This window comes from Prunus avium, chromosome 7, assembly GCF_965620075.1.
Source record: "Prunus avium chromosome 7, drPruAviu1.hap1.1, whole genome shotgun sequence".
NCBI lineage: Eukaryota > Viridiplantae > Streptophyta > Magnoliopsida > Rosales > Rosaceae > Prunus > Prunus avium.
This window is the reverse complement of record NC_142290.1, coordinates 14,961,749-14,973,588: the sequence shown is the minus strand read 5'-3', so window position 1 is coordinate 14,973,588 and position 11,840 is coordinate 14,961,749. Positions and strand designations below refer to the sequence as shown.

Here is an 11,840-nt window from a genome sequence, read left to right as displayed (position 1 = left end):
GCCACCTTCAGGAAGAACTATATATAGATCGACCTGAAGGCTTCATTTCTAAAGTTGATAAGCATAAGGTATGCAAGCTACATAGATCCATTTATGGGTTGATGCAAGGTTCTTGGAGTTGAAACATCCTATTTGATGAAGTTGTCAAATCGTTTGACTTCATACAAAACATGGATGACCAATGAGTGTACAAAAGGTCAGTGGGAGTTTAGTAGTATTCCTAGTGATGTATGTAGATGACATACTACTTATCGGAAACGATATAGGAATGATATCTTCTGTGAAGCTGTGACTCATTAAAATCATTCTTAACGAAAGATTTTAAAGAAGCATCTTACATACTTGAGATAAAGATTTATCTTGATAGATCTAAGAGAATGATTGGATCATCTCAATCCTTGTATGCTGATAAGATGCTAAGGAGATTTCATATGGAACAGTCTAAGAAAAGTTTACTTCCAGTATGACATGGACTTCACTTTTCTAAGAGCATGTGTCCAAAAACTCATTATGAGATACAGTAGATGAGTAAAAATCTCTTATGAATATGCAATAGGGATTCTCATATATGTCATATCATGTACAAGACATGATATTGGTTATACGAGTATAACTAGAAGATATAAATCAAGCCCATGATTGGATCAATTGGGAGCAGTCAAGTATGTTCTTAAATACTTAAGAAGGACTAAGGACATGTTCCTCATCTGGGAGGAACATCAGAGTAGCAAGTGGAAGCATTTATTGATTTATGATTTCAAATCCACCTAAGGGTACGTTTTCATTTTGAATGGACACGTAGTTAGTTGGAGAACAACTGAAGTTGATTACATTGTCGCTTTCGAAGCTACAATAAAATCTGTTTGGATAAAAGGTTCATTACCGAACTAAATATGGTTCTAACCATAATGTCACAAGTACCTTTACTGTGTGATGACAATGGGGCGATAGCTCAAGCCAAGGAACCTAGGTCTCATCAGAGATCCAAACACATAGAAAAATGTTACCATTAGATGGGGCATCTGCAAACAACGTAACAGATCCATGCACTAAGCCTATGTCACAGTCACAACTGGATAGACATACAGAGATAATGGGTATGAGATACATGGCTATGTGGCTCTAGTGCAAGTGGGAGATTGTTAGAAATGTGCCCTAAGAGCCAATACATTTGATGTAATCTCCTTAGAATACATTTCGTATATGATATATAAAGGGCAAACTTAATTTGTTATCTTTTACATCGTGTAAAGAAACAAATGTCCAGGGTATGCTAAATAAGAGATAAAGTAATCTAAAGAGGATTAGATTTAGGAGACCTTTAATCTCTAATTATAGCATCCCAAATGTTCCTAATCATAGGTTATCAAATGGGCATTGATAAACCGTCAAGATTAGCACATATTATGTATGCTCATTTGGGAGGATGGTTAGTCTCAAACCATTTGTGTAGTTGACACTAATACAAGTATGTGGGTGCTCATTAGTGAATGAGTACACTGAACGCGATCAACCGTAGTTCTCATATGGAGTATTTATCTACATGTCAAATGAGAACTCATAGTTGCAATAATGCAAATTAGTCCTTAGACCTGAGGCATCATGGTTGTCCTGTGATGCGTTATTGATCTTTGATAGCTCTTAAAGGCAAGCCGTAAAAGATTTGTCTTAAGTGTTGTTGGGATCTCTTAATTCATCATAGGGGCATATGAATGTACAATAAGGAATCTCTACTTTTGATAAAGAAGGAGAATGTTTCAAGATGTGATTCAGTAAATCTTTGGCCAAAGTATTTTGAGCTTGATTTAGAAAGTTGTTCTTAATCATGTTCTTTTGAATCACATGAGGTCATAAATCATATTAGGGGTTTGACATAATCAATCCGTACCCTAATAATATGATTTGAAACATTGTATAAGAGAAGGACCGTATTGCATTGCAATTCCAACTGAATAGGTTCTTCATCTATTCTGGTTAGCTTGGGTAGCCTTGATATATTGCTAGATGTCACTCTTGGCTTGTGGAAGTCCTAGGATTGATTGTGATCGATCCAAATAAAGGAAGAATTAAAAAGGGGTTTTAATTCCAGTTGGTTAGAAAGAGTTCTAATATTTTCCCACTGCCTTGCTAATTAGAACCTAATGGATCGCACACCTTAAATGGTTAACTTTGAGTAATACAAATGAGAATGAGGAAATCAATTTGATTGATTTGATGTGGATGATTTACTACGTGTAAAAACGTATTTGGGCCTCGGTAATAGTTAACGGGAAGCCCAAATGGTTGGGTATCAAACCCAAGGGCTTAAGACACCTAAAGATTATGGTTTAAGTGTCATAAGGCCCAATTTTGGAAGCCCAATGGGTTTTGGCCGAAAATGCTTAAGTAAGTATGTATGGGAATTGTTTCCATAAGCTCATTAACACAAAAACACAATCCAACATCAACCAAATAGGTTTGGGAGATCAAAGAGAGAAAAATGATAGTTTTCAAGAGTGAAACACTTTCATCTTTAAAAGTGGTTTAGATTGAAACCAATCTTGAGAATCTTGCACTAGCATCCAAGTATTCTCAAGATACTTCTTCTCATCTCAAGGTTCCATTGGTGTGGAGACTTAGAGGCCATATACTTTTGTGGCTCACATGGAGGAGAAAGATCAAGGAGCAAAGATCAAAGATCAAAGAGGAGATCAACAAAGAGGAAATCATCAAGAGAAGACCAAACACAAATTGGTTCATATAATTGCTTCAAGGGTAATTATATCTTATCATTTCTCTTGAATTTTCATTTATGAAAAACATATCAATGTTCATGGCTTAAGATACTTGGAAGAAGTTTTGTTTTTGAATTTAAACAACCACCTTAGACTTCCGCTGCGATTAATTTGATTAAATGCATGTTTAATATTCAAATGAACTTTGGAAAAATGTTTTGAAATTCCTACATGGTGTATTCCATACTTCTAGTGATAGGATTTCACTCAAAACTAACCAAATGACTCCTCCCTGTTGAGCCTATTCCTAACAACTAAAATGAGTTATTAAAAATAGAAACTTCAATTCTCGCAAGTGCACGAACCATTTATAGTATAGCTTATGAAATACGAGGTCGATCCCACGGAGAATGGTAACTTGGTTGCAAGTTAAACTACTTAGAATGATGGATAAACTGAAAACAAAGAAACAAACTAACTAACAATTGGCAAGGTCTAGGACAGAATCCTAGCACCACACACGCACTCGAATGGGGGGTTTTTGTTGTTTAAATGAAAACAAGAGAATGAAATGGAAGTGCTGGAAGTAAACAATGGCAGCAATGAACAAGTTGTGAAACAATGATTGAGAAGTGTTAGAGCCTTGGAATCTACCACTAGTCTTCCTATCCAAGTTATGAATGCATAGAAATTGACTCAAGCTTCATTAACAATAGATTATCGCATACAAGCCTATGGTATCTAGGTGCAGGATGCATGATTCTCCTAAGGCATGTAATTGTGCATGGTATCTACACAACACGTGATCTCTAATATGCAACCTAAGCATGGTATCTACTTAGAATAAAGCATATAAGAGTCATTAAGTTCCTTGAGAATATGATAATCACACAAGTCCTAGAACATGGTATCTGTCCTAGTCAACCTATGGTTATTAACCCCTTGAATGATTCTTAGGCCATTCATGTGTTGCTTGTGAAAGGAGAGTAGAATTGGTGAATCTAAACCCCTTCCCAACCTGTGCTAGATGCATAAAATCCTAGTTAGCTACTCCAAGAAAACATACATCAAGCACATAATAAGCTGGAGATTAACAACTTGATAATGAAAGCAAGGAAATCAATTAACTATGAAATCATCCATAACATTGAATATTCATGACTAGGGCTTCATCCTAAGCCCTAACAAAATGGATTAGTTAAACATAATTATGAATACAGAAGATAAGAAATACATAGGTAGAATAAAGAGAATAGAAGAACTAGCTGGTGGCAGCAAGGTAGTTTCCAGGACAGCTCCCAGCTCTCCCTCCTTTGCAGCTAGCTCTCTCTCTCTCTTTGTGGTGAATCTGAATGTGTGTATGGAAGTAATGGATGAAGTGAATTGTATCTGGGATGTGGAATGGAAGTGGTATTTATAGGGAGAAGGAAAGGGGAATTCTGAATTGAATATGACTAATGCATACAACACTTGTATTTAGATAATCAGAATTGGTTGCTGCACTAATAAATCCCACCAGCAGCCATAGGTCATCTTCATGTCAGCATGATCAAGCATCCATCCAGAAACCAATAGCTCATGCCTAGCTCACCATGACCAAGCATCCATCAGCTCATCCTCATGTCAGCATGATGTGTATTTTGATGGGCTCACGGATTGGGTTTGGCTGAATCCAAATATGACTTTAAGATATCCATTTTGAAGTTCAGAATGTCTCTGATCCAACCACACAAGTATTGGCCCAATCCAAGCTCGGATGAAGAAGATAAGTCCGAAATGAACTTCTAACTCAATATCCAGTTTTTGCACGTTTTGCACCATTTTGCTTCAAAAGCAATCTCTTGCTGCCTTCAACCTATAGAACACACAAACATAGGTAAGTGACTTGAAATAAAGAGAAACTAAACAAAATTACTAAGTAACGAAGGCATGCAAATGTGTGAAATTATGAACTTATCAAATACCCCCAAACTTAGACTTTGCTAGTCCTCGAGCAAACAAAATAAAACTACAACTTAGAAAACAGAAAATAAGCAGCTAGCCTTCCAAACAATATCCTCAAAGAATCATCAAAGTATATGGTTCCAAAGAAACACAACAATCACAATCTAAGTTCCACACATGATTCAAGAGTGTGCAAAGCTTACAATGACATCCTTAAGTGTAGTGTGTGAATGCCAAATCAGAACAACACCTGCAACTCAAATAAGTACATGCGCACACACTTAAAGCACAATCAAGAATTTCGAGCCCCATAAGCTCATTATGAAATCAGCTCTCCACAGTAATACCACACATTACCAAGGATCAAAAGGACTTTACAAGGGTTGTAATGAGGCTTAGGGTAGTGGTTGAATGAAAGAGGAGACATGGAGATATAACAACATTTTGAGCACAACTAAAGCATAGGTAAAAGCATGAGAGATTACTGAACTTTGTAACAAGCAAGAAACACATACATGAGCAGATTTTCAACATAATTTCAGCACCTTCAAATGTGTTATTTGGCCTAATTTTGTGGCTCTTTACCCTAGATCACCATGATCTTTCCTTATAACACCCTAGGGCCGTGACTACATTGGTCACACTTCATTACCTCTTTTGATTAGTTAACAATACCCCAAAACTTATTTCTTTTCAACACTTGGGTTACAGCACTAATGACTCAGTTTTGCTCCAAAAACCTTGCAATCTTTATGACTCTCCTTTAAAGATAGCTTTAATTGCTCAAAGAATAGGTAAAGATAAGAAACAGAGATTTATTATGGTAGAAATGGTTTACACAAAGAAAGGCTTAACGTAGGCTCAAATGGATTGACTAGGGATGAATACATGTAGAGGGATGGTTAGAAAGGCTCAAACGATTTAAACATGGCCTAAATCACTTCCTAAGCATTGTATGGCAACAGAATGTCTCAAGAGATATTCAAATAAGTTCTAGAGCATGAAACCAAGATCATGAAATAAGCAGAATTGCATAACATCTCCAAGTAGCAAGAAATTGGACTAACTTGGCAAAGTGCTCAATAAGTGCAAGGATGGCATGCAAGACAAAGTTCACTCAGAATCACACATAGGCCTTAAACAATGACTATCAATTTCTGAAAAAACCATATTAGTATTAAATCCAAGTCTTATCATAGGTGTTTGGAAGGATAACGAAACAACACACAAAATCCTGCGTTATTAGACACTAGACACACTTAAAAATTTTAAAATTTGACAATAAAACAACATAACTGAATCCTTCCCCCCAAACTTAAATGAAACATTGTCCTCAATGTTTAGAGTATAAGAACAAGCAATGCCTCATAAATGAAAGGAAAGAAGATAAGGAAAAGACATAACCAAATGTTAGAGTTCAGAAAACAACTCCCCTTTGAAGCGATTAGGACGCAAGCAAGCTCCTTGCACGTTCTATCTTCTCCTCATCACCTTGGGTTGCCTCCCAAGAAGCGCTAAGTTTTATGTCTTCAGCCGGACGTCCAAACTTTGGTGAGCTTCAAGAGAGTGGTGGAGGCTCCTTGAGTGCTTGAGACTCAATATTGGCATCAAAGTTGGCATCAAAGTAAGGTTTCAACCGATGTCCGTTCACCTTGAAGGTGCTGCCATCCTTAATATTTTGAATCTCCACTGCGCCATGATCAAACACATTAGTAATAACAAAAGGGCCAATCCACCGAGAACGAAGCTTACCTGGGAAGAGCTTAAGGCGTGAATTGAATAAGAGAACCTTCTGCCCTTCCTCAAACGTCTTCCTAAGAATCTTCTTGTCATGATACTGCTTTGTTTTCTCCTTATAAAGCTTAGCGTTCTCATACGCCTCATGTCGCAACTCCTCCAACTCATTGAGTTGAAGCCTCCTCTTTTCACCAGCAGCTTTCATGTCAAAATTGAATGCCTTGATCGCCCAATAAGCCCTGTGCTCAAGCTCCACTGGTAAGTGACAAGGTTTACCAAAAACAAGTCTATATGGAGACATGCCTATGGGGGTCTTATAAGCTGTCCTATAAGCCCACAATGCATCCTCCAAACGCATGTACCAATCCTTCCTTGTGGTGTTCACTGTCTTCTCAAGTATGTGCTTAATCTCCCTATTGCTTATCTCAACCTGCCCACTAGTTTGAGGATGGTAGGGTGTTGCCACCTTATGCTTGATTCCATACTTCTTCAAGAGTGCTGCAAAAGCTTGGTTAACAAAATGGGAGCCACCATCACTAATGATTGCTCTTGGTGTGCCAAACCTTGTAAAAATATTTCCTCTGAGAAAACTGATCACAATCTTAGCATCATTAGTTCTAGTGGCAATGGCTTCCACCCATTTGGAAACATAATCGACAGCAACTAATATATATTCAAATCCATAAGAAGTAGGAAAAGGGCCCATGAAATCAATTCCCCAAACATCAAATATATCAATGACTAAGATATTAGTGAGAGGCATCTGATTTCTAGCATGCAAATTACCCATCCGTTGGCATCTATCACATGATGCACAAAATGTATAAGCATCCTTAAAAAGGGTAGGCCAAAAGAAACCTGATTGTAGCACTTTGTTGGCAGTCTTCTTTGCTCCAAAATGGCCTCCGCATGCATGGGAGTGACAAAACTCTAGAATGCTCTTAAAATCACCTTCAGGCACACACCTTCGAATTACTTGGTCCGTACAATGCTTGAATAGGTATGGATCATCCCAAAAGTAGTATCTTGCTTGTTTCCTAAGCTTGTCACGTTGGAATGTAGATAACCCTGTAGGGAGTTCGTTAGTGCATAAGTAGTTAACAATATCAGCAAACCAAGGCAATGGATTAAGAGAATTCAAAGCACAAATAGAGAAGAGTTGCTCATCAGGGAAGCTTTCACGCAATGGCAGTGAATCCTCCTCTTCATTAGATACATGCACCAATCTACTCAAGTGATCAGCAACCACATTCTCACTTCCTTTCTTATCTTTTATCTCCAAGTCAAACTCTTGCAACAAGAGGATCCATCTAATGAGGCGTGGCTTGGCATCCTTTTTAGCTAACAAGTATTTCAATGCTGCATGATCAGTGTAAACAATGACCTTGTTAGTAATCAAATAAGATCTGAACTTCTCTAAAGCAAATATGACAGCTAATAACTCCTTCTCTGTGGTGGAATAGTTGAGTTGGGCATCGTTGAGGGTTCTACTAGCATAGTAGATGGCATGTGGCTTCTTATCAACTCGCTGCCCCAAAACAGCTCCAACAGCATAATCTGAGGCGTCACACATCAGTTCAAAAGGCAAGCTCCAATCCGGTGGCATAATGATTGGGGCAGTTGTGAGCATCATTTTCAAAGCATTGAAAGCATTCTCACAGTTTTGATCAAACACAAAATCCATGTCCTTGGCAAGGAGATTGCACAAAGACCTTGCAATCTTAGAAAAATCTTTAATGAAACGCCTATAGAAACCTGCATGGCCAAGGAAAGAACGTACTTCTTTGACAGAAGTAGGTGAGGGCATAGAAGCAATCAAATCAATCTTAGCTTTATCTACCTCAATTCCATTACTAGAGATGACATGACCAAGAACTATGCCTTGGTTAACCATAAAATGACATTTTTCCCAATTAAGCACAAGGTTATTTTGTTCACATCTAGCCAACACCTTAGATAAGTTATGCAAACATTGATCAAAAGAATCACCAAAGACAGAGAAGTCATCCATGAATACCTCAATAAACCTTTCTACCATGTCGGAGAAAATGCTCATCATGCACCTTTGGAAAGTGGCTGGGGCGTTGCAAAGACCAAAGGGCATCCTCCTATAAGCAAAAGTACCAAAGGGACATGTGAAGGTTGTCTTCTCTTGATCTTCTGGGGCTATGGCGATTTGGTTGTAACCTGAATATCCATCAAGGAAGCAATAGTGGCTATGGCCAGCCAATCTCTCAAGCATTTGATCAATAAATGGAAGAGGGAAGTGATCCTTGCTTGTTGCTGTGTTGAGCTTCCTATAATCAATGCAAACTCTCCAGCCCGTGGTCATCCGTGTTGGTACAAGCTCGTTTGCTTCATTCTTCACCACTGTGATACCTGATTTCTTGGGGACAACTTGTATTGGGCTCACCCATTTACTGTCAGAAATAGGGTAAATAATACCAACATCTAAAAGCTTCATTACTTCTTTCCTTACCACCTCCTTCATGTTTGGATTGAGACGTCTTTGGGCATCCCTCTTAGGCACTGCATTGTCCTCCAATAGTATCCTATGCATGCACGATGTTGGGCTTATGCCTTTGATATCTGCAATGCTCCATCCAATCGCAGTTTTGTGCTCTTTTAGAACCCTCAAAAGCTTCTTCTCATCATTTGGTTCGAGGTGTGAGGCAATGATAACAGGTAGAGTCTCACTCTCACCTAAATAAGCATATTTAAGGTGTGTTGGCAATTGCTTTAATTCCAACTCCGGTGCCTGCACAATAGAAGGTAAAACCTTATTAGTAGGTGCGGGTAAAGATTCAAATTGGTTTGCATACCTCTTTCCCACTTCTATGTAGCTATCCATGCTGCAAACAAGCTCAAGAAGTAAAGGAGAGATCACAGCCTCTAATCTGTCCACTTCTTCTTTCCTTATGCTTTGTGTGATGCATGCTTCAATAGGCTCCAAATAACTCATTGGCAGTGCTTCTTTCACCATATTATCAATTGCATCAAGCTGGAAAACTTCATGCTCATCACTTGGAAACTTGGAGGCTTCAAACACTTTGAATGCTATTGTCTCATCAAACACGTTCATAGTCAATGTACCCTTCTTCACATCAATAATTGCACCGGCAGTTGCCATGAATGGACGACCAAGAATGAGTGGTAACTGATTGTCATGAATTGGTGCTTCTTCCATTTCCAACACCAAGAAATCAGCTGGCAAAATCAGCTCTTCTACTTTCACCAAAACATCTTCTAGAATGCCCCTAGGGTACCTGATAGTTCTATCTGCCAATTGAATGCTCACAGATGTGGCTTGCAACTCACCAAGGTTAAGTTTCTCATAAACATGATATGGCATAAGGTTAATGGATGCACCAAGATCAAGCAAAGCTTTTTGAAACTTAAAATCACCAACTATACAAGGTATAGAAAATGAACCTGGATCCTTTAGCTTTGGAGGTAGCTTTCTTTGTAAGACTGCACTAACCTCTTCACTTAATGCAACCTGTTCATGCTCTTTGAATCTCCTTTTGTTAGTGCATAGATCCTTCAAAAATTTTGCATATTTTGGAATCTGAGCAATGGCATTGAGCAATGGGATGTTGATTTGCACTTTCTTGAATATTTCCATTATCTCATCCAAGCCTTGATCTTTCTTTGACTTTGATAACCTGCTGGGAAAGGGTGCAATAGGCCTAAAAGCATTAGATGAAATTGGAACTTGATTAGCATTAGATGATACCTTAGGGCCTGTGCTCTTTCCAAGAGAATTGAGGGGCTGTTTGGTGGAACCTGTGGGCTGCCCTTGTGGTGGCTGAATGATCTCCACGTTTTCTCCATCTTCTTGCTCTTCATTGGCATCTCCAACCTTATTATCAACTTGTTTACCACTTCTCAAGATGTGCACTGCTTTAACTTGCTCATGATGCCTTGGATTCACCTCCGTTTGGCTTGGAAAAGTTCCGGATGCTCTATTGCTCATGGAGGATGCAATCTGCCCAACTTGCACTTCTAGTTTGTTCACTGCATTTTGAAGATTCTGATTGGTTTGCATCTGTTGCCCCATGAACTTCTTGAACATGTCTTGCAATTCTCCCATTTGATCACCCCTTCGCTCTTGTACTTGTTGGGGAGCTTGCTGGAATTGCCTTTGTTGTATTTGAAATCCTGGGGGAGGTCCTTGAGATTGTTGCACATTTGAATTATTGCTCCACCTGAAATTAGGATGATTTCTCCACCCCGGATTGTATGTGTTTGAGTAAGGATCATTATGAGGATTCCTTCCTTGAAGGGCATTTGCTTGCTCTAGCATGTGCTTTGCAAAAGATTGGTCTTGAACTTCCTCTTTGCTTCCTAGAGGGCCAGTCACTGCCTGTTGAAGCAAAGAACACATAACATCAAGTTTTGCATTAATCTCATTATTAGTACTTACCTCAGAGACCACAGCTTTCATAGGAGCTCCTCTTCCTTTATTGTAGCTCCATTGTTGAGAGTTGGTACTCAAAGATTCAAAGAGAGTAAAAGCCTCATCTGCTGTTTTGTTCATCAGTCCTTCTCCACTTGTTGCATCTACCATCATCCTTTCGGAATCAAGCAAACCTTCATAGAAAGATTGCATTTGCATCCAACTCTCTATATTGTGGTGTGGGCAAGAACTCATCATCTCCTTGTACCTCTCCCAGCATTCATGAAAAGCTTCTCCTTCTCTTTGTGTGAAACCAAGAATTTCCTTTCTAATCTTGTTAGTCTTTTGAGCTGGAAAGAATTTCTGCAAAAACTTATTAGAAAGCTCATCCCAAGTACGAATTGAAGCATTAGGCAAAGAGTATAACCATGACTTAGCCTTATCTTTTAAACTGAATGGGAATAGCCTCATCTTAATCTGCTCATCATCAAGTCCTTGAATTTTGATTGTAGCACATATTTCAAAGAATTGCTTAACATGCATGTAAGGATCCTCAGTGGTATTACCATAATAAGTTGGAAGAAGATGAATCATACCACTTCTAAGCTCAAACCTGTCAATTGTGAGTTGAGGATAGACGATGCACGAAGGTTGATCAGTGACTTTGGGGATGGAAAATTCACGCAGGGGTTTCCTAGGTTGGACAACAAGCGCACCACCTCCTTCATCATTATTGTTGTTGTTTGGAATCTCTGCCATCTTGCTTGAACCTTCAGATTCGTAGCTCTCAGATTCAGCACTTAAAGAACTATAATTCCTCCTCAAACCAACATGTACAGCAAAAGTTCCTGGTGAAATTGGCTCAGAATCAGATTCGGACATATATGCACACACAAGAAACCAATTAGTGCCTTCAAATGGAGATAACAACTAAAAAGAAAAACAGAATACAGAAATAAAAACCAACGAAAACAAAAACAAAAACACTCAAAGTAATCTAACTATAGCACCATCGTTACCGGTTCCCCGGCAACGGCGCCAAAAAC

The 11,840-nt window shown here is 38.7% G+C and overlaps 1 non-coding gene across 1 annotated transcript; it reads left to right on the top strand.

The window, feature by feature from the left end:
- Positions 1-11,023: 11,023 nt before the first annotated feature.
- LOC148293029 (small nucleolar RNA R71) lies at positions 11,024-11,130 on the top strand. The gene has a single exon (XR_015825946.1). It is a non-coding gene; the product is annotated as a small nucleolar RNA R71 (small nucleolar RNA).
- The last annotated feature ends 710 nt before the right edge of the window (positions 11,131-11,840 follow it).